The 24,031-nt window shown below is 42.4% G+C and overlaps 1 protein-coding gene across 1 annotated transcript in view; it reads right to left on the reverse strand.

Moving 5' to 3' along the window:
• Window positions 1-21,320, reverse strand: part of LOC112214567 (astrocytic phosphoprotein PEA-15) — a 62,484-nt gene extending 41,164 nt beyond the window's left edge. Inside the window, exon 1 of the mRNA XM_024373411.2 lies at window positions 20,819-21,320. The gene's annotated coding sequence lies outside the window, so the exon portion shown is untranslated. The remainder of the gene's footprint in view (window positions 1-20,818) is intronic.
• Window positions 21,321-24,031: the final 2,711 nt, after the last annotated feature.

Genomic DNA, 24,031 nt, shown 5'->3' on the forward strand with positions numbered 1-24,031 from the left:
CCTCTTGCCTCTGTCTCTCTCTCCCCCTCTTGCCTCTGTCTCTCTCTCCCCCTCTTGCCTCTGTCTCTCTCTCCCCCTCTTGCCTCTGTCTCTCTCTCTCCCCCCCTCGCTCTCCCCCTCTTCCCTCTCTCTCTCTCTCTCCCTGTCTCTACCTCTCCCCTCTCCCCCTCTTGCCTCTGTCTCTCTCTCCCCCTCTTCCCTCTCTCTCTCTCTCTCTCTCTCTCTCTCTCTCTCTCTCCCCTGTCTCTACCTCTCCCCTCTCCCCCACCCCCTCTGTTTATCTGTCCTAGATGACAATGTATTGCATCAGACAGACACTGTCTGGAGGAAGAAAAAAACAAAACACCATGCACCATGCACACCATGCACCATGCACACCATGCACACCATGCACATCACTTCTATCCCAAAATTCACTGCAACAAATGTAACTTTTTTTGTGATCAACTTTTTATTTATACTGAACGAAAATATGGACGCAACATGCAACAATTTCATTGCTTTTACTGAGTTACAGTTCATATGAGGAAATCAGTCAATTTAAATAAATAAATGAGGCCCTAATCTATGGATTTCACATGACTGGAAATACAGATATGTATCTGTTGGTCACAGATACCTTAAAAAAATGGGCCTCAGAATATCATCACGGTATTTTTGTGCATTCAAATTGACATTGATAAAATGCAATTGTGTTTGTTGTCCGTAGTTTATACCAGCCCACACCATAATCCCACCGCCACCATGGGGCACTCTGTTCACAATGTTGACATCAGCAAACCAGCCAGTCTGCGGTTGTGAGGCCGGTTGGACATACTGCCAAATTCTCTAAAACAACATTGGAGGCATGTTATGTTAGAGAAATTAACATTAAATTCTCTGGCAACAGCTCTGGTTGACATTCTTGCATTCAGTATGCCAATTGCACACTCCCTCAACATTTAAGACATTCGTGGCATTGTGTTATGTGACAAAACTGCACATTTCAGAGTGGCCTTTTATTGTCCACAGCACAAGGTGCACCTGTGTAATGATCATGCTGTTTAATCATCTTCTTGATATGCCACACCTGTCAGGTGGATGGATTATCTTGGCAAAGGAGAAATGCTCAGTAACAGGGATGTAAAATATATTTGTGCACAACATTGAGAGAAACAAGCTTTTTTGTGCGCATGGAACATTTCTGGGATCTTTTATTTCAGCTCATGAAACATCGGACCAACACCCTACATGATGCTTTTATATTTGGTTCAAGTGTAGTTTTGTCCTTTTTTTCCAGAGGGAGTACAGAAACAATTAAATAAATGCACACAAAGATAACCCGAAACCATTTCCCCCTCAACTAATTTCAGATAATATTACAGTAAATGATGTGGCAGAATATGTGTGATGGAAGATTAGTATTTTTATCATTATAATCTTTATGTGAAGTATGTGTGTGTATGTGTCTGTGACTGTGAATGTTGGTTGACATACATGGAATGGAGTACTATAGTGCTGTAGTATGAAATCTAATCCAAATGTATTTCAGTATTATAATGCCTTAATTAGTGGCTCTGCGTTACGCTAGATAAAAATATCCTTCTGCCTCTGGGTGCAGGGAAAGGGAGAGAGACTAACAGAGAGAGGGAGGTGGAAGAGAACGAGAGAGAAAGAGGTAGAAGTGGAGAGAGAAACGGAGAAGGATAAATGCATTGGTAAAAGGAAGGGTGTGTGTGTGTGTGTCTCTCTCTCTCTCTCTGTGTGTGAGTGGGAGAGAGAGAGAAGTGTAAGTGTTTGCCCCACTTAATCATTCGTGAGTTTTCACTGCCGTGTGAGTGAGTGTGTGTGTGAATCATGTGTTTATGACGTCATTTCTCAAGACATCCTGTTGTGAACCAATTGTCAAAAAAGATATATCTTTACTCCCGTCTTTCCTTCTATCGCTTCCTTTCCTCCTTTATTTTCTCCTCTCCCCCTCTGTCTCCACGATGAGACAACACATAACAGCAACGTTTCCTTCTGTCAACAGAGAATGAAATAACTGACAACTACTGCACTAATTAGGGATAGACAGAGCTAGATCCAGAGCCACCCAAGTGACAATGTGACACCTTAGACTACTACTGCTAATGAGAGCTAGATGGAGCGAGAGATGGAGATTGAGAGAGAGAGATTGAGAGAGCGAGAGAAGACAGACACACACACACTGGCAGACACACAGACGCAGACATTTTGAGGACATCTTGCCCTTAAGCCTGCTCAGATAGACATGTTGATAGGTCTTTTATAATCAAGTAAACCAGACAAGTCTGGGGTTATGTCTGGTAGCTCCTAGGCTGCATACCAAATGGCACCCTATTCCCTTTATAGTGCACTACTTTTGACCAGAGCTCTAGTCAAAGGTAGTGCAATATGTAGGGGAAAGGGTGCCATTTGGGATGCCGCCTAATGGGGTGTGGGAGTAGGAGATGAACACACAGGAATCAAGGAGACAAGAGGAGAGATGCCCGGAGGGTAAGAGAGATATACACTACCGTTCAAAAGTTTGGGGTCACTTAGAAATGTCCTTGTTTTTGAAAGAAATGCATTTTTTTGGTCCATTAAAATAACATAAAATTGATCAGAAATACAGTGTAGACATTGTTAATGTTGTAAATGACTATTGTAGCTGGAAACGGCTGATTTTGTAATGGAATATCTACATAGGCGTACAGAGGCCCATTTACAGCAACCATCACACCTGTGTTCCAATGGCACATTGTGTTAGCTAATCCAAGTTTATCATTTAAAAAGGCTAAATGGTCATTAGAAAACCCTTTTTGTAATTATGTTAGCACAGCTAAAAACTGTTGTCCTGATTAAAGAAGCAATAAAACTGTCCTTCTTTAGATTAGTTGAGTATCTGGAGCGTCAGCATTTGTGGGTTCGATTACAGGCTCAAAATGGCCAGAAATGGTATGTCATTTACAACATTAACAATGTCTACACTGTTTTTCTGATCAATTTTATGTTATTTTAATGGACGATACATTTGCTTTTCTTTCAAAAACAAGGGCATTTCTAAGTGACCCCAAGCTTTTGAACACAGAGAGAGAAAGAGAGAGAGAGAGAGAGAGAGAGAGAGAGAGAGAGAGAGAGAAAAGAAAGAGAGAGAGAGAGAGAGAAAGATACAATGGAGAACAGAGAAGCAGAGAATATTGGGTATTTAGCGTGTGGCCTAATGAAAGAGAGTAGTGAGCACTTGTCACATGCTATACATGTTTTTAATCAGCTCTCAAATGTCGAGAGACACTCATTTCCTGGAGCCACATTGAGTTAAGGTTAAAAGGTCATCAAGTCAACAGAGTGGAGGTCAATGATCATCCAGCATCAACAAGAGTATTTCTTAGTATTCATCAGCATGTGCAGGTGTGCATGTGTAATTGTGTGTGTGGTGTGTGTTTCAGGTTTGCGTAACTTGAGTGTATGAGTGAATGGATGCGAGCACAATGATTCAGCTTTGTCTGAATTTATAGGAGACTTAAATCCAATTCTTCCTCGCTTTACTGAGGGCTGGGTACACAGCCTAGTCTTAGACAGGACACACACACACACACACACACACACACACACACACACACACACACACACACACACACACACACACTTAGGTAAGACCCACACACACACACACGTCAAACCTCCGACAAGTGTTAAACACACACACACACACACACACACACACACACCTTCCACATAGTCTTAGGTAAGACCCTCCACTGTTTGACGTCAAACCTCCGACAAGTGTTAAAGGAGGTTCATTCTTTCATTCCTTTCATCACGTTCCCGCTCTTCCAACACCTCTTCTGTTTGCCTCTCCTCCCTCTCCTCCCTCTCCTCCCTCTCTTTCTCCCTCTACACCCTCCCAGTTAAATTCAAAGGGACTTTGTTGGCATTGGAAACAAACAGTGCATTCGGAAAGTATTCAGACTCGTTCAGTTTTTCCACATTTTGTTTACCGTTACAGCCGTACCCTAAAATGGATGAAATTGTTCTTTTTTTTCTCATCTATCTAAAACAACTCAAACAAAACAGAAATACACGACAGAAAAAGAAGGGACAGCTCATCAGAAATCAGCTGGATATAATTGAAGGATCCATTGACCCTAACCACTTCTGGGAAAATTGGAAAACACTGAACAATCAACAGCACAAAGAGTTTTCTAATCCAAAACGGAGATGTGTGGAACAACCAGAAAAAACATATACATGATCAAATACAAATCTTAGAATCAACTATTAAAGACTACCAGAACCCACTGGATTCTCCAATTACATTGAATGAACTATAGCTGGTCCTGGGTCTCTGTTCACAAACACAAATACACCCCACAGAGCCCCAGGACAGAAACACAATTAGACCCAACCAAATTATGAGAAAACAAAAAGATAATTACTTGACACATTGGAAAGTATTAACAAAAAAAACAGAGCAAACTAGAATGCTATTTGGCCCTAAACAGAGAGTACACAGTGGCAGAATACCTTACCACTGTGACTGACCCAAACTTAAGGAAAGCTTTGACTATGTTCAGACTCAGTGAGCATAGCCTTGCTATTGAGAAAGACCACCATAGGCAGACAGGCTATGTGCACACTGCCCACAAAATTAGGTGGAAACTGAGCTGTACTTCCTAACCTCCTGCCAAATGTATGACCATATTAGAGACACATATTTCCCTCAGATTACACAGACCCACAAAGAATTCGAAAACAATCCCATATCAGCAGCAAGATTTGTGACCTGTTGCCACAAGAAAAGGGAAACCAGTGAAGAACAAACATCATTGTGAATACAACTCATATTTACGTTTATTTATTTTCCCTTTTGTACTTGAACTATTTGCACATAATATGACATTTGCAATGTCTTTATTCTTTTGGAACTTTTGTGGGTGCAATGTTTACTTTCCCCCAACTATGCAAACCTGTATGTGGGACAATTTTAGGAAGCACTCCTTTACAAAACAGAGACACACACCCTACTTTCTAAAATCCTCCTATGGAAGAGATACATAGATTATGTCTTTGTGCTCTGGGAAGGAAGTCAGCAGGAACTAAATTAATTCCAAACTCTACTAAACGAGAGCTCTGAATAACTCAAACTCACCATGCAAACTGATGAGAGAAAAATAAACTACCTGAACTTATGGATTATCAAAGAGAGTGATGCATTACACACAGACTTATACACAAAGCCCACAGATCGCAATACCTTGCTGTGTGCAGATAGTATGCATCCCCTTCCCCTCAAGAATGGACTACCATACAGCCAGTTATGCAAGGTTAAACGATTCTGTGTCCTCCAGACTGATTTTGACAGCAATGCTTTAAAAAAATGAGAGGCTACAAAACTCTCGATGCTGCAAATGATGTAAATATCTAAAAAAATCAAGAGAGGAATTACTTAAAACTCAACCAGAGAAAAACACTCAGACACTCTTGACACCCATTGGGTTAAATCCGGAAGAGACGTCTCAGTTGAATGCATTCAGGTATCCCCCCTGTCCCTTTCCAAATGGGAACTACAAATGTGGCTCATGCGCAAAGTGCAGTAGCACTATAAAAACATCCTTCTTCAGACACCCACGTGCAGGTCGGTAAAAATCCCTGTTAGGGCTGTCATCTCATGCAAAACCAAGGGAGTAATGTATCTCATCACCTGTTCATGTGGAAAAGCCTACGTAGGACAAACGAAAAGACAATTAAAACAACGCATAGCTGAACACCGCAGCTCAATCAGGTGTAAGAACATTGACTATCCAGTAGCAGCTCACTATGTTGACGCTGACCATCCCATCTCCTCCCTCAAATACACAGGCATTGAGCATGTTGCTCTACCAAGGAGAGGAGGTAACATCGAGATCCTAATACTACAAAGGGAGGCTTACTGGAGATCCGATCTCAAAACATTGACCCCGAGTGGTCTGAATACTGACTTTGATCTCAGGCCCTTTTTATGTACAATTCTCTCTTTCATGAACTTTTTTTAAAGTCTTATGAATGTATATATTCTTTCTACAGCTTATCGGCGTATACCTAATATGTTCACCCGATTGACGATGCCTATTATGCATTAGGGTTGAACCAAAAGATTACATGTAACAAATATGAAATGAAATAGGAAACAGTTAAATATGTGAAATTGAATTAAACAATAGTGTATGTTGATGCTAATATTATGTACAACATTAAATTACGTTTCCACATGATAACAATAGCCTAATATATTTAATATGCCAAAAACGTCTTCTTTTTTTTAACAGTTTCACTCAATTCATTCTAATTAACCTAATCATTATGACACACCCCTCACTACTGTCATTGGTTGCACTAATTGCACTGTGTGTCTACGTAACCTCTTTCGAGTATTCATGACGTTACCCTGAGGAAGGCACGGTGATGCCGAAACGTTGGTGATTTACCCAATAAATGACTGGGAGTTGATATATGGAGTGTGTGGCTCTCTTTATTTGATGTTGTTTATAGTTTATTCGCCGTTAGTCAGCTCCTCCACACAAAATGATTGTTCTGGGTGTGCGCCAGCTCATGTTCTTTATTGTAATGTTTACTGTATTTCTAAACATTACAAACAATGTTTGTATTGTTTATTTCACTTTTGTTTATCATCTACCTCACTTGCTTTGGCAATGTTAATAATGTTTCCCATGCCAATAAAGCCCTTAGATTGAATTGAGAGAAGGACAGAGAGAGAGAGAGAGAGAGAGAGAGAGAGAGAGAGCGAGCGAGAGAGAGAGAAAGGAAGAACGAGTGCTATAGCTTGGCTGACAACCTCTCACAGGGTGAAAATCAACAACATAACATTCACACTGCTGTCAACAGCCTAACACACAACCAATATTGCAGCCTCCTACACATTCAAATACACACACTGCAATATGCAAACAGGTGCACAAATCCACTCACACAGTTAAGCACGAATGCTTAATGAAGAAAATGAAGAACACGTAGACTGGAAAAATGCTGTGTGTGTGTGTGTGTTGACCCTGTCCAGGTCGAATGGTTGTGCTAGCTCTTGTATCATATGAGGTACCGTTTGTAACATGCTACAATTTTGTCCAAAAGATGTATCCCATGCCAAAACATATGAAAGGGATACTTTAGGATTTTGTTATTGAAGCCCTTTATCTACTACCCCGGAGTCGGATGAACTCACGGATGCCATTTTTATGTATCTGCATCCAATATGATGGAAGTTATTGTTAGTTTTGCAAGCCAATGCTTGCAGTTACCATAGACTTTGAGTCACTGTGCTAACGCTACTTAGCAGTTACGCTAATGCTAGTTCGCAAGTGCCTTCAAACTGCATGCAGAGACAAACATTTTATCCACAAGTTCATCTGACTCTGGGGAAGTAGATAAAGGGATTCATTGCCAAAATCCTGAAGTATCCCTTTACTTCTCTCCATTGGTTGGTTTAGCGTGAGAGTGTACAACATGGCCATTACTGTTACATTCACACCCCATAGGGCGCTGTATCTTCGCTAGACCAAGTGCCCCTTAATAGGCAAAATTGCCTCTGGTAATGTCCTCCAATCTTGCTCCAGGAATCCAGTTCACACACACACACACAGGAAGATGAAGATTGGATGATTGACTGAGTGTAATTTTCTCTGAATCATATTGCTTCTTCCTCCTCCTCCTCACTGCTGCTGGTTCCGCTAATGGAAAATAGCAAAGTGTGCACAGGCAAGTACACTCACACACACACACACACACACACACACACACACACACACACACACACACACACACACACACACACACACACACACACACACACACACACACACACTCATGTGAATCATGATGTAAAGTGTAGAATCACACAGTGATGCTGCTTGGGAGTGAAGTCATTCTCTAATTGATTGTTTATCTCTGCAACATACTGCTTATATACACACAGACTGAAACGCTAAGTGTGGGTTTGAGCTATTACAATATAGATGTAGATGAACTAGAAGGGCATGGGAGGGGTGGTCAGTGGCTCAAATACAGCTATTATAGTATAAATACACTGCTCAAAAAAATAAAGGGAACACTAAAATAACACATCCTAGATCTGAATGAATGAAATATTATTTACATAGTTGAATGTGCTGACAACAAAATCACACAAAACTGATGAATGGAAATCAAATTTATCAACCCATGGAGGTCTGGATTTGGAGTCACACTCAAAATTAAAGTGGAAAACCACACTACAGGCTGATCCATCTTTGATGTAATGTCCTTAAAACAAGTCAAAATGAGGCTCAGTAGTTGTGTGGCCTCCACGTGCCTGTATGACCTCCCTACAACGCCTGGGCATGCTCCTGATGAGATGGTCTCCTGAGGGATCTCCTCCCAGACCTGGACTAAAGCATCCGCCAACTCCTGGACAGTCTGTGGTGCAACGTGGCGTTGGTGGATGGAGCGAGACATGATGTCCCAGATGTGCTCAATTGGATTCAGGTCTGGGGAACGGGCGGGCCAGTCCATGCCTTCCTCTTTTAGGAACTGCTGACATACTCCAGCCACACGAGGTTTAGCATTGTCTTGCATTAGGAGGAACCCAGGGCCAACCACACCAGCATATGGTCTCACAAGGGGTCTGAGGATCTCATCTCGGTACCTAATGGCAGTCAGGCAACCTCTGGCGAGTACATGGAGGCCCCTCAAAGAAATGTGCGGCCCCTCAAAGAAATGCCACCCCACACCATGACTGACCCCTCGCCAAACCGGTCATGCTGGAGGATGTTGCAGGCAGCAGAACGTTCTCCATGGCGTCTCCAGACTGTCACGTCTGTCACATGTGCTCAGTGTGAACCTACTTTCATCTGTGAAGAGCACAGTGCGCCAGTGGCGAATTTGCCAATCTTGGTTTTCTCTTGCAAATGCCAAATGTCCTGCACGGTGTTGGGCTGTAAGCACAACCCCCACCTGTGGACGTCGGGCCCTCATACCACCCTCATGGAGTCTGTTTCTGACCGTTTGAGCAGACACATGCACATTTGTGGCCTGCTGGAGGTCATTTTGCAGGGCTCTGGCAATGCTCCTCCTGCTCCTCCTTGCACAAAGGCGGAGGTAGCGGTCCTGCTGCTGGGTTGTTGCCCTCCTACGGCCTCCTCCATGTCTCCTGATGTACTGGCCTGTCTCCTGGTAGCGCCTCCATGCTCTGGACACTACGCTGACAGACACAGCAAACCTTCTTGCCACATTTTGCATTGATGTACCATCCTGGATGAGCTGCACTACCTGAGCCAGTTGTGTGGGTTGTAGACTCCGTCTCATGCTACCACTAGAGTGAAAGCACCGCCAGCATTCAAAAATGACCAAAACATCAGCCAGGATGCATAGGAACTGAGAAGTGGTCTGTGGTCCCACCTGCAGAACCACTCCTTTATTGGGGGTGTCTTGCTAAATGCCTATAATTTCCACCTGTTGTCTATTCCATTTGCACAACAGCATGTGAAATTTATAGTCAATCAGTGTTGATTCCTAAGTGGACAGTTTGATTTCACAGAAGTGTGATTGACTTGGAGTTACATTGTGTTGTTTAAGTGTTCTTTTTTTTTTTGAGCAGTGTATATACCACAAAGAAGGGAAGATAAGGTGAGGTCACCTATCTTTCCCCACATTGACATCATCAGATCTGAGTGACACTATCCCCTTTAAGCCAATGGGTAAGAGTGACTGCCATGACTTGAATGATAACTTCCTCCTCTCTAGGCTTGGGCAGTATCCAGATTGTCATATCGTCATACTGTACTTTTACATTTCCCAGGATTTACGGTATTACCGGCATAGCACACAAGGGGGCGCTAAAACCTCAAGAAAAGCCCATTGGGCCTCTATTACCAGAACACAAACAAATTTAGCACAAACTAATAGCAAAATCACCGTTACCTAAATTCTAACCAGCAAAAATAAACAAACTAATTGCAAAGACAGGAAAATCCAGCCCATAAAGTTATACAAGCATAGCTAGTAGCTAACGAATGCCATTGTTGGTGAGCGTGGACATTGCAAAGCGAAAGTGAACGAGAGAAATTATGCAAATGAACAAAGATGAGAAGCATTCTTTTCCGAAGGAAGAACACCATGTGTACACGGAGCCGATGTGAGAAGAAGAAGAAAAATGCTTAGTAGGAAGCAGAGGGAAAAAATGGCAGCTGTACAGATAACTCATCCAGAACTCTGTGACTTCAGGCAGAAAGCAATTATAAGATATCCGATGGCAAACATTTAGTAGTGAATTGCATACAAGTGTAACTTCATCACCTTATGTGCACCGCACAACAGAGACTTGCCGATAGATATCGAATGCTGTGGACTCACCAGCTCCCGCTTTCTCCCATTGTGCTACTTACAAACAAACATGTGACTGGCTCAACTGTTCTGGGGAACTACGGTAAGCTTCATAATGTATTCCTAACATATTGCACAAGTTGACTGCAGGTAATAACTTAAAAAGTAGCGACAAATATTTTATTTTATTGAAAAACCTCAAAGAAATAGTTTCAACGGTATTGACGGTATTTTCCAAATACCCCGATATATGGTATATGGTGTATACCGCCCAAGCCTCCTGCTCTCCTCTCGTTTGGTCTCTCCCTCTCTTTTCCGAGGATGTCTGTAACTGTAGATGACTCAGACGCGCTCCTCCTTTTCCCTCCTTCCCCGCCTCTTCTGAAAAGATGCACTCCTTTCCCTCCCTCCTTCCCCTATCCCTCCTTTCTTCCCTCCTTCCCCTCTGAAAGAAAAGTAAAGCAGTGTAACACGCCTGGCTGTAGTGGCCGACAATAATTTTATTGCCAAACTGTCTTCATTAAGGTATAACTACAAACACTAGTCACTAGTTTATATAGTTTGAAAGGACACACACACGCACACACACACACACACACACACACACACACACACACACACACACACACACACACACACACACACACACACACACACACACACACACACACACACACACACACACACACACACACACACACGTGTCTGCAATCCTGGCTTGACTTCATTGGTTGATTTACAGACATAAATAGAAGATATAAAAAAGCATGAATGGATAACATACGATCATAGATACAATTTGGCTATATAGGACTACAAAATATTATTTGCAATGGGTAGCAAAAACACAACAATCACAAGAATGGCTTCAGATCAAACTCTACGTTGAGACCGAAGGGAGCAAGAGCCTTTCAATTGAAGATCCAGGCGGCCTCTCGTTTTAAGAATAAATAATTGTCAAGGAACCACACCCGCTTGCCACTAAACATACAGACCTATAGGATCAGGTTACCCATTAGGAGCCGAGAATCAAAAGCGACCCTGGATTTGTTGGGTATAGAACATACAGGATGTCATTACATAACCACCAGCTGACACCTGAAACCTTGACGTCTGCTGAACTGGGATCAGGTCTTGCAGCAAATAGCCCATTATCCCTTGTTTCGCAACACGTTACGGCTGACTCAGAATCAATGGAAAACAGCCTGAAATAAAGACACAAACAGGTGCCTTCCCCCTCCCCACATACACTCATCTGGCCCAGCCCTCGTTCAGTAACCGTTTGGGCATCTCACAAAGTGCTTGAACCCTCACCATCACCCTTCAGCTTCCTCTTTTCCTGCAGTGTCTTTCCCTCTCTTTTTCCCACTGTCTTCATCTCTACGGTACTGAAAGTAGGAGGCTTTTGTTATTCTCGTCAAAACAAACAGGAGATAATACAATGTCAAAGTCAAAGCCGCTGTCCTGTCCTGTCCTCCCTCTGATTTATTTAATTAGCCAAATAAATCCCCAATACAAAATGTCGGCCATTTTCCTTCCATCCTGTCGCTGGGTTATTTTCAGACAGCAGAGCTGAGCAGGGTGACTATAATCAGGACTTTGGCCCACATTCAATGGGAAGTAGACTGTGTGTGTGTGTATGTCTCTCTCTCTCTGTGTATGTGTGTGTGCGTGTGCGCGCGAGTGTGTGTGTGCGTGTGTGTATTTCCAGTGTAACAGACAAACGGCAGCTGTTGATAAGCTGACAGGGACTGAGCTCGTGGTATATACACTAATCCTTCTGCACATGTGTTTTAGTAACCAATATTATTAACTGGCTTTACAGAATAAAAACACTTGTCCAAACACATGACATAACACACAGTCAACACAATGTAACATGTCTGACAAAGTGCCTCAGATGTAGGATCTTAATTTGATCACTCATTTGGTGCTGCAAATGTTCCTGCACAGAAAATGCAGTACCTATAGGATAAGGAAAGAGACGACACAACAGTGGTAGGCCTGACTACCAACAACAACGAGACAGCCTACAGGGAGGAGGTGAGGGCCCTGGCGGAGTGATGCCAGGAAAATAACCTCTCCCTCAACGTCAACAACACAAAAGAGCTGATCGAGGACTTCAGGAGACAGCTGAAGGAGCACGACCCCATCCACATCGACGGGGCCACAGTAGAGACGGTGAAATGCTGCAGGTTCCTCGGCATACACATCACTGACAATCTGAAATGGTCCACCCACACAGACAAGGCGCAACAGCGCCTCTTCAACCTCAGGAGGCTGAACAGATTTGGCTTGGCCCTCACAAACTTTTACAGATGCACCATTGAGAGCATCCTGTCGGGCTGTATCACCGCCTGGCACGGCAGCTGCACCATCCATGACCGCAGGGCTCTCCAGATGGTGGTGTGGTCTGCCCAACACATCACCGGTGGCACGCTGTCTGCCCTCCAGGACATCCACAACATCTGGTGTCACAGGAAGGCCAAGACGATCTTCAAGGACCTCACCCAGCCGAGCCATGGCCTGTTCACCCAGCTACCATCCAGAAGGTGAGGTCAGTAGAGGTCCATCAAAGCTGGGACCGAGAGACTGAAAAACAGCTTCTATCTCAAGGCCATCAGACCGTTAAATAGTCACCACTAGACGGCCCCCACCCAGTACCCTGCCCTGAACTTAAGTCACTGTCACAAGACAGCTACCACACGGTTACTCTACCATGCAACTTACATAGGGCTGCTGCCCTATGTACATAGTCATGGAACACTGGTCACTTTAAATAATGTTTACATACTGTTTTACCCACTTCGTGTGTATATACTGTGCTCTAGTAAAGTCCATGCTACTTAACTATTGCTGTACATATCCTATTCTTCAGATATACTACATATTCTATCCATATACTCTCCATATTGCCTATAAATCCCATCACATATTTATATATATATATTTCTTCATTCCATTCCATTACTTTTTAGATTTGTGTGTATTGTTGTGTATAGGGCTGTTGCGGTGACCATATCAACGCCACACCGGCAGTCACGAGTCATGAAGGCAGTTAAATTCCACGTGACCATTTAGTCACGGTAATTACAGAGCTGCTGATGATCATTAGTAGCCTACCAAACTTGCTAACTGCCTGGTACTCAGCAATCTATTGTCCCTTTAATCACTCTGGCATCAATGCAAATGTATTCGAAAATCTAATCAAACACTTCACGAGAGCCCATGAGCTCATGTTGCCCAACACTTCAATAGGCTATGCAACTGGGCGAGAAAACAGAGTGATGGCCTCTATATTTATTTCTCAACTTTCCTAATATTAAGCTTATATTTACAACAGCTACCTGGCTGGCATGAAAATAAACCAATGTGCTGTTTAAGTGCATGGATTACATGTATGTTTTCCACTGCCTCTGTTTCGATACAGGTGCATGATAATGGTACATTCTAAATCAAAACAAATTTCACACATATATTAGTTAGTATATGTAAAGGCAAGATTAAATCAAGAATCGTCTGATGGGTGGCAATATTAGCCTGTCACTTGTGAATTATATGTTACCACTTGTGAACGATGCCCAGCATAAGAAACAATGCCTTTTTTTGGCAACTTTTTCAAATCATATTCGCACACCTCATGTAGCGTAGCCCATAGGCCTCTATGTTTTCATAAGATTTGTATCGCAACTAAACTGGCAAATAACTTCTTAAAATGAAGCACATTAATCCGCTTTACAAGGGGTGTAGAGCCAAACTGGCATATATAAGCAGCGCCCGAGTTTCAAGTTTGGGGAAGATAATTTTCACCATAAAAACGCACCTTTATAATAAAAGCATTACATGCATAATTGCATTTGAGGTCACTTTTGATAATGGTGTTTTCCTTTAATGGAACATTTGCTCTTATAACCTACTATACCATGTGCGCATTGCTGCGCTTATAATGTGAAGAAGTAGCTTAATAGTTTATCAACATTTTAAGCTAAATGTTCTGATCTGTTGCATCAGCCACATTGCGTAAAACATTTTTTGATGCTAGTGGTTAAATTAATTTGGGATCTATCGCATCCCACAATTGTCCCAGACTATGTTTGGAATATTTAATTTCTCACACAGAATAGAATAGGTCGACCTTTGTACTACGGGGGATAGTAGCTTGACATAGACTAGTGCTTTTGCTGTTCGTTTGGCCTTCTCATCTTGTTGGCTGATGAACAGTTCTTACAATATCTTCAATATGTACCTCGGAATTGGATAAGGGCGCACGCAGCTGCGTCCCGATGTGTCTGTCTTCACTTGTAGCCTGTGAGAAAGACCCAATCACATGAAGGAGCGCGCAGCACTCAAGGAGAAGGGCACAACGGCCCCTGGCCGCAAAAGGCATGGATTTTTTGGGGGGGATGCATTACGGCCACACAAAGGGGATGCCGCCGTGAAATTCTAGGCATTATCAAGTGCTTGTCAAATTGTGAATGAGTGACTGATGTAGTGTGTACAGCCTGTGCAAAAAAAACAAAAAACAAAGCAGAGCTCATGCCTTTTAAGCAATGTTTTCAAATCATCATTAGAGTCGCATCATGCAGCCTTATAATGTATTAAAAATCTAAACATACAGCGCAACGTTTGTAGAACAACTAAAGTTACATTAATAGCTCTAGGAATATTTCTTTGTCAACTTCTCAACACAGAATAGCCGCATGTGCGCACTCCCTCAAATCGTTTGGAGATTGTATTCTATTTCATTCAGCTTTGTTCAATTGTATTCTTCATACTATAAAATAATGCCACGCAATTCTAAGCAAATCTTGTCTGCTAAATGAACTAGTGTAGCCCACAGCCATTTGGCAGAGCCAGATCAGGACCTAACATGAGGACAACTCAGAGAATGCTATTCTTTTTCTTCATATCACGCATCTTTTGACCTGTCTTTAATAAATGATGGATTTATTGTGAAGGTGTAGACTATATTACATGGATTTTATTCATCTTTTTTCAAATGTAGATGTTCCAAAGGTCAGCATCAGTGTCTTGTAGGCTATGTGTGGAAGCCAGGAGATGCTAAATGTGTTTATGTTATAATTCACGGTCAATTACCGTGAGACCGACAGTTATTGGCTTGTCAATCACCGGTCGATGAGATCTCGTGACCGCCACAGCCCTAGTTGTGTGTTGTTAGATATTACTGCACGGTTGGAGCTAGGAACACAAGCGTTTCGCAACACCTGGAATAACATCTGCAAAATAGGTGTGTGCAACCAATAACATTTGGTTTGATTAGGTATCTTCATGTGGATTACATAAGCAACAGCACAGCACAAGGTCAAACCCATATGCATGCACACACTGACACACACACACACACACGGACGTGCGTATGGACACACATGCATGCACGAACGCATGCGAGCACACACGCACCGACCGAGTGTGTCTCTGCCTGTCTTTTCATTGTGTTATAGCCGGGGGAATCAAGTTAACATTGTTATCTGGCACTGAGCTTCACAACAAGCCACGAAGTAATGGAAGTCTTTTTTCACCTTAGCTTTATAGAAGGGAAACTGATGAAATATGAAGCTTGTGTGTCTGTGCAAACCTTAACTGATGGAGAGTCCCTGCCTGGCCAAGACCCAAATGGCTGGATGGATGGCTAGATTCATGTCTTACTGAGCAAAAATAACGGCGAGAAAGACAAGGGATAGAAAGAATTGAAAACAAAAGACTTTGGGATTTTGTTTGTGTGTGTGTGTGTGTGTGTGTGTGTGTGTGTGTGTGTGTGTGTGTGTGTGTGTGTGTGTGCTCTTTTGGGGAATACAAATCTCTTAACAGCACCCAGGTTTGGTGATATCCACAGTGCCATGGTAACATTCACCCACTTCCATCCATCCATCCATCCACCTCTCTTTCTTTCCATCTGACAGCACACACACTGGCTCCTTGGTTACATAGTGGTTGGCATGGGCAAACTCACGCTCTCTCTCGCTCTCTCTCACACTCGCTCTCTCTATCTCTCCCCCTCTCTCTGTTTCTGTGTCGCACTGTCTCACTCCCTCTCTTTACCCTGTCCATCCCACTTGATCATCTCAACAGCAGATGAAGAGGCAGAGCAACAGGCACAGACCACACTCACTGCCTAGAGATGCAGACTTTATCTCTCTCTTTAAATTTCAATTCAATTATATTTGCTTTATTGGCATGACGTAACAATGTACATATCGCCAAAGCTTACTTTGGAGATTTACAATATTAACATAATTGAAATAAGAATCAATATTGTTAATGGGACAACAGTAACAACAATAATCAAGGGTCAAAATAACCATTCATTTAACAATGGCATAAAGGACATGTGCACGTTTTTCGGTCTGTCAGACACGGTCCCTCATTTTATGTCAGGCAGCAATGTCATGCGATGCCAACCCACAGCTCTCTGCATCCTCCCCCAACAGGATGGGAAATATATTCTCATCAGAGAGATCTTTGAAACCTTGAATAAGAGTTCCAAATTTGGGGAAGTGACACTAATTGTTTCATATTTTTTACATTTTGTCAGGAAATGCAGCTCTGTCTCGGGTTCTGCTGTGGTGCAGTGGTTGCATAGCCTTTCCTCTATAGGGAGCCAGGTTTTTCCTGTGTCTACCCTTCTCAATGGTAAGGCTGTGCTCACTGTACCTTGTCAAGATTTTTCTAAGGTTTTGATTAGTAATCATGGTCAAATAATTTGCCACGGTGTACTGTCGATTTAGGGCCAGATAACACTGCATTTTGCTTTATGCTTGTGCTTGTGTTTCCCAATAAGTAATGTAGTTTTATTTTGACTGTCTTGTAATTTGGTTTATTTTGATTGATTAGATGTGTGTAGTAAGATACAGAACAATTGACTGCTGGTACTGAATGACACACACAGGCCACCATACCCACCACAGATACGGGCAGGAGGAGAGGCAGAGAAAACCAACACACACACAGCTGGACTGATCAGACTGAAGGTACAGATGTAGGATCTTAATTTGAGCCAGTATTCTACAGCAGGACAATAATCCTGCAGCAACAGGAAATGTGAATTATTATGTGGATTATAATTAATGGAAAATGTTGTAGGGGTTGATACATTTTTCATTATGGAAAATCAAGTCTGACATTTTAAAGTGGAAATTACAAACTTTAAAAGCCTTTCTAACCTTTGAATACACTACAAGTTTGTGTTTGCTGCTGTGCAGGAACATTCTCTGCAACAAAAGAGTGATCAAATGAAGATCTTACATCTGTATGAGGAATCTACCAAAAATGTAGTGGGTAGAAGGAGAAATTAATAGGGAGGACAGACAGACAAACACGATAGAGATAGACAGAGATGGAGAGCGAGAGAGAGAGAGAGAGAGAGAGAGAGAGACAGGCAGACAGAAAGAGAGGCAGACAAACAGAGAGACAGGCAGACGGACATGCTAGCATCTAAAGTAAAGAGTGAGACAGAAAGAGAAAGAGAAAAGCAAAGATGAAGAGTTAGAGGTGCCTCTTTCTGTCGCACACAACGATATCACCACACACACACACACACACACACACACACACACACACACACACACACACACACACACACACACACACACACACACACACACACACACACACAATACCTCCATCTGTGCACTCAATCATCCTTCTCCAAACACAGCAGTCCAATCGAATCAAGTCATATCAAATCAAATCACGGCTATTGAGACTTTTCATCTGGAAGCAGAGAGTGGATTACATATAGGAGGGGGGATTGGGGGGGCTGCTGGATGTGTGTGTGTGTGTGTGAGCGCGCAAGCGATTCCAGGAAGATTCCATAATCCATAACAAACCAGGAATAGTGTAGTCTACATTTGGGCTGTGTCCCAAATGGCACCCTATTTCCTATACTGTATAGTCCACTACTTTTTACCAGGGCGCTGACTGCATGGAAGCGCTGCAGCATAGCAACTGTTGGGATGGGTTAATCAGGTTTTTGTGCCGACCCAGCTTAGAGCTGGGTGAGGCTTAAGCCCTCCTCTCAACCACACCACTGGGCTGCCAGACAGTGGATGGTTGACCTTGTGAAAGAGACAGCGAGAGAGAGAGAGGGGGGGATTTGTGTGTGTGTGTGCATTCGTGTGTGTGTGTGTGTGTGTGTGTGTGTGTGTGTGCATTCGTGACATAATGTTCCAGAACCATGGTTTGAAAGAATTTTGGGAGGCACTCCAATTCCAAACTCCCAAAGTTACCTACAGGGTTCAAGTTCAGCACAACACACCACCGACAGCAAAATGATGCAACACAGCACCCACCCTCGAAGGCATAGTTTCCTCTACATCTGGAACTGAGTGAGAAGAACGTGTAAATATTCTGGAGATTTTCACAAGCACATCCCGACTCCCTTACTGTCGTTTCCAAAATACGTGCTGAGACTGCAGACCTCAACACAGAAACACTGCTTAAATGACATGTCTTACATCGTAACATGACAAAGCATTTCATGTGATAGTTCCCTTTGCTTCAGGTACAGAGCGAGACATTCCTGGTTCCACAATTGACTCAGTCAGAAAATGCTCAACAGTAAAGAAAGTTCTGCTCTGATAAGGGAGTCAAGAGAACAGCGGAGTGTGTGTCTTGGACGTGGGCGGTAGAGGACATTGAGACAGCTTGCTTTTTGGTTTAATGATCCCCCCCCCCTCTCTCTCTCTCTCTCTGTCTTTCTCTCTCTGCCGGGCCGGAATGGCTCTCCCATTTGATATATCGATTTTTTTTTTTTGCTCGGCGGACAAAACTGTTCAGCACAGCAGAAATGTGCTTCCCCTTGGCTACGTCCTGTCTGTGTCTGTGGGAATGTATGCGGTCGAGTGTTTCGCCAGTCTCTGAGTCAACACAAAGGGGTTTTCGGGAAGACAAACTATTTCAAAACCTCCAGCACAAAAACGAACGGGTCCTTTTTTAATAGCACAAAGCAGAGTAGCTTTCTTAGTGTGACAGTTGTAGTCGTGGTATCTTCCTACAGAATGACTTGAAACAATGTAAATATAGTCTGGTGCCGAATCGGTGTTTTTAGCCAACTCCTCTGACTATTGTTGGACTAGTACACACTCCGTTTGTACAACAGATGTACAACGCGTTTATTACATCGACTGACATACAACCAATATTTTTGTCTGGGTTTGGTTGTTTAAAAAAGTTTACTCAACCATTGTGTGCGCACTGCACACAGATCAGGAGACTTGTGGAAGTGGTCCTTGGTATATTTGGAATGTAACTTGTGAGAGAAAAGGCAGGGACAGGAAATGCATGCAGTGGCAGCTGTCACCCTGTGCCTAACACAGTTTACACTGTTTAAAAGGCTAAACTGATTTTAGATCAGATCCTCCTCTGAGACGCTTGATACAGCTCCAGCTCCAGTAGCCTAGTAGTGCAAGGGTTATTGTACACCAAATCACTGACAAAAAGGACAAGGAAATAGACTAAAAACAATATATTGATGACAATACATTAGTAATGCATTAGTAATTAACCAACAATAATGGCAATATTAATTATTACCATTATTATTATTATTTCATTATAGTACTGTCACTAATAACACCATTGTTGTCTCAATCATCAACCTGATTCATTACAGTATAGCCTAACAGTAGTTTTCAGCAAGCAGTCTATATGGTCGTTCGCTTTCCCCCAATTGCTCACTCCTGCACACATTCGTGCATGGTGATGCTGGGCTCGGCGCAGCGGTCGGGATTAAGGATGATATGTGCTCAACATTTTCCTCATGTCCATTATTCACAGTCATGATGAGGCACGACTAAACACCGACACATTAGCTAGGTCACAGGTTGTTTAACAGCATCGATTATTAAGCTATTGTTGAACCACTCTCCGATATTGAACGCCACAGAACATTCCAGATAAAGTGGTTAGGGATGTCAATGTAAAAAAAAAAACGAATGGGATTAGGCTACACAGCAACATTGAGAAAGCAGAAGTGACAGTTTACACAATATCATCATAACGATGAATCAATACATCGAGTAAATGAAATGGTCCTTGAAGGATAAGACATTCGCCTATAATGCTAATTCATGGGTTAAGCAGTTCATTCAAGTCGGGTTCTCTTCCTGAGCAACGTCCCATCATTCATTGCCGGCATCGTTCACTTGTTGGGAAGTGGGTTATCATCCAAGACAAAAGACAACCCAACAACCAAACGAAAGTCATATCATGTGTTTTGAAACACAAAACTATACATGTTATGGAAGTAGGGTTTATGGTTCATCATGTAACGGAATTCTCTGATGATGGTGCCAAAAGAATGATAAATCAAGTAGTAGCATACAACCATTATTATATCATTGAATAATGACAAATTCAAAAAGCAAAAACTGAAAAAACACACTCGCATTCAATGACACGCCAACATTATAACCTCCCATACAAATAGTGAGTGAAGCCAGGATATTAAAAACATGTGTTGGCTTACCCCGGGCTTTGTGTAGGCTATGAGTCCGCGAAGAGAGATGCCCTGTTCTGTGGGTGAGATAGTGTTCACTTCTCTACCAGTTATCAAAATGTGATTTGTATTCGATTGACGCACAATCTCGCTGCAAAATCGGCTTCTTCACTCAGCTCCTCTATCCAGAATGTAGGCTAGTTGGTTTAGGATGTTGTCAGCTCTGGGACGCCGTCTAGTGATGGATCTTATTTTATAAACATATAAAAGCAATTGTTATGGCGAAATTCTATTGGCTAGTGTGGATAAGTGCTTTGTTTTTGTTCCAGGCAAGTTCTATCCGTCCGTCCGGTTGTCTGGATACACCGTTTTGCCGGTTCGTTGATGGAAACGCCTTTTCTTTACTCTCTCTCTCTCTCTCTCTCTCTCTCTCTCTCTCTCTCTCTCTCTCGGTTGTCGTTCCCGGTCACACGCGCTGTCTGATACCGTTGTTTCGCAGACACTCGCGCACACACATTTTTCCAAGATGATGTCACCGCGCTATCCGGTTTGCAAATCCCACCTCCTTTTCCACCCCTCGGTCCCTCCTGATCCCGCTGCTCTCCATCACTGCCACACCCCCCGACACGTTATTGTCCTCCAACTCTTTTTCTCTTGTTTCCTCCGATGTAACATCCAGTGTGGCATCGGAATCGCGAGCATCACAATCATTGGCATCTCTCTAGCCAGGAGCGCGAGGTAGATGACATTGAATTCTCTAAACTGAGGGAATAGGTTTCCTTGTCACAGTAAAAACAAGCCCAAATTTTATATAATTTTCGCTCCACTCTGATGCAGTTGTGTATTCAACGACGGGCCTACTATATTAGGTTAGCCTACTATATTAAATTGACATGTTGTGGTTGGATGGTAGTGGGTCAGAGAATTAGAAGAGAGATAGACATAAAAGAGAGACGGAGAGAAGGGATAGCAAATGTTATTATTATTATTTTATTTAAAATAAGTGTAACTTTAAACCCAGACATGCCACACTCACAGCCGTGTTTATGGTTTAGAGGTGTTCCCTATATAGTACACTACACATTCAGAAGCCCTGATAAAAAATAGTGCCCACAGGGGCCAACTTTGGTTTAAGAAGTATGTGTGTGTGGGGGGGGGCATATATATATGAATTATAAACTGGATAGTTCTATCCCTGAATGCTGATTGGCTGACAGCCGTGGTATATTGTATAACACGGGTATGACAAAACATTTATTTGTACTGCTCTAATTACATTGGTAACCAGTTTATAATAGCAATGAGGCATCTTATTGTTCGCGCCTAAGAACAGCCTTTAGCCGTGGTATATTGGACATATATGACACACCCTTGTGCCTTATTGCTTTAAAAAAAATGTTTTATCCAGTCGGATAAACACTCCAAACAGCCTACCCGGCCGCTCGGAGGTGTCTGCAAGGTCCTAAAGCACACTTTTGCTTTGTTTTGTTTCACATTCCAATGATAAAACTGGTGGGCACAAAAATGCAATTTCAGACTGTGGGGGACAAAGTGAAAGCAGAAGTGACAGTTTACACAATATCATCATAACGATTGATCAATAAATCAGGTAAATTAAATGGTCATTGAAGGATAATTCATTCGCCTATAATGCAAATTCATGGGTTAAGCAGTTCATTCAAGCCAGGTTCTCTTCCGAGCAACGTCCTATCATTCAAACCAAAAATAATTGCCGGTTTTGTTCACTTGTTGGGAAGTGGGTTATCATCCAAGACCAAAGACAAACCAACAACCAAACGAAAGTCATATCCAGTGTTTTGAAACACAAAAGTATACATGGGGGGGACATACTGTTGAAGTCGGAAGTTTACATACACTTAGGTTGGAGTCATTAAAACTCATTTTTCAACCACTCCACAAATTTCTTGTTAAGAAACTATAGTTTTGGCAAGTCAGTTAGGACATCTACTTTGCGCTTAACACAGGTCATTTTTCCAACAATTGTTTACAGACAGATTATTTCACTTATAATTCACTGTATCACAATTCCAGTGGGTCAGAAGTTTACATACACTAAGTTGACTGTGCCTTTAAACAGCTTGGAAAATTCCAGAAAATGATGTCATGGCTTTAGAAGCTTTTGATAGACTAATTGACATCATTTGAGTCAATTGGAGGTGTACCTGTGGATGTACAGTTGAAGTCGGAAGTTTACATATACCTTAGCCAACTACATTTAATATCCGTTTTTCACAATTGCTGACATATAATCAGAGTAAAAATTCCCTGTCTTAGGTCAGTTAGGATCACCATTTTATTTTAAGAATGTGAAATGTCAGAATAATAGTAGAGATAATGATTTATTTCAGATTTTCTTTCTTCATATTCTCAGTGGGTCAGAAGTTTACATACACTCAATTAGTATTTGGAAGCATTGCCTTTAAATTGTTTAACTTGGGTCAAACGTTTCGAATAGCCTTCCACAAGCTTCCCACAATAAGTTGGGTGAATTATGACCCATTCCTCCTGACAGAGCTGGTGTAACTGAGTCAGGTTGTAGGCCACCTTGCTCTCACACGCTTTTTCAGTTCTGCCCACACATTTTCTATAGGATTGAGGTCAGGGCGTTGCGATGGCCACTCCAATACCTTGACTTTGTTGTCCTTAAGCCATTTTGCCACAAATTTGGAAGTATGCTTGGGGACATTGTCCATTTGGAAAACCCATTTGCGACCAAGCTTTAACTTCCTGACTGATGTCTTGAGATGTTGCTTCAATATATCCACATCATTTTCGTTCCTCATGATGCCATCTATTTTGTGAAGTGCACCAGTCCCTCCTGCAGCAAAGCACTCCCACAACATGATGCTGCCACCCTCGTGCTTCACGGTTGGGATGGTGTTCTTCGGCTTGCAAGCCCCTACCTTTTTCCTCCAAACATAACTATGGTCATTATGGCCAAAGAGTTCTATTTTTGTTTCATCAGACCAGAGGACATTTCTCCAAAAAGTACAATCTTTGACCTCATGTGCAGTTGCAAACCATACTCTGGCTTTTTTATGGTGGTTTTGGAGCAGTGGCTTCTTCCTTGCTGAGCGGCCTTTCAGGTTATGTCAATATAGGACTCGTTTTACTCTGGATATAGATACTTTTGTACCTGTTTCCTCCAGAATCTTCACAAGGTCCTTTGCTATTGTTCTGAGATTGATTTGTACTTTTCACACCAAAGTACGTTAATCTCTA

Source organism: Oncorhynchus tshawytscha, linkage group LG15 (genome assembly GCF_018296145.1).
Source record: "Oncorhynchus tshawytscha isolate Ot180627B linkage group LG15, Otsh_v2.0, whole genome shotgun sequence".
In the NCBI taxonomy this organism is placed as follows: domain Eukaryota; kingdom Metazoa; phylum Chordata; class Actinopteri; order Salmoniformes; family Salmonidae; genus Oncorhynchus; species Oncorhynchus tshawytscha.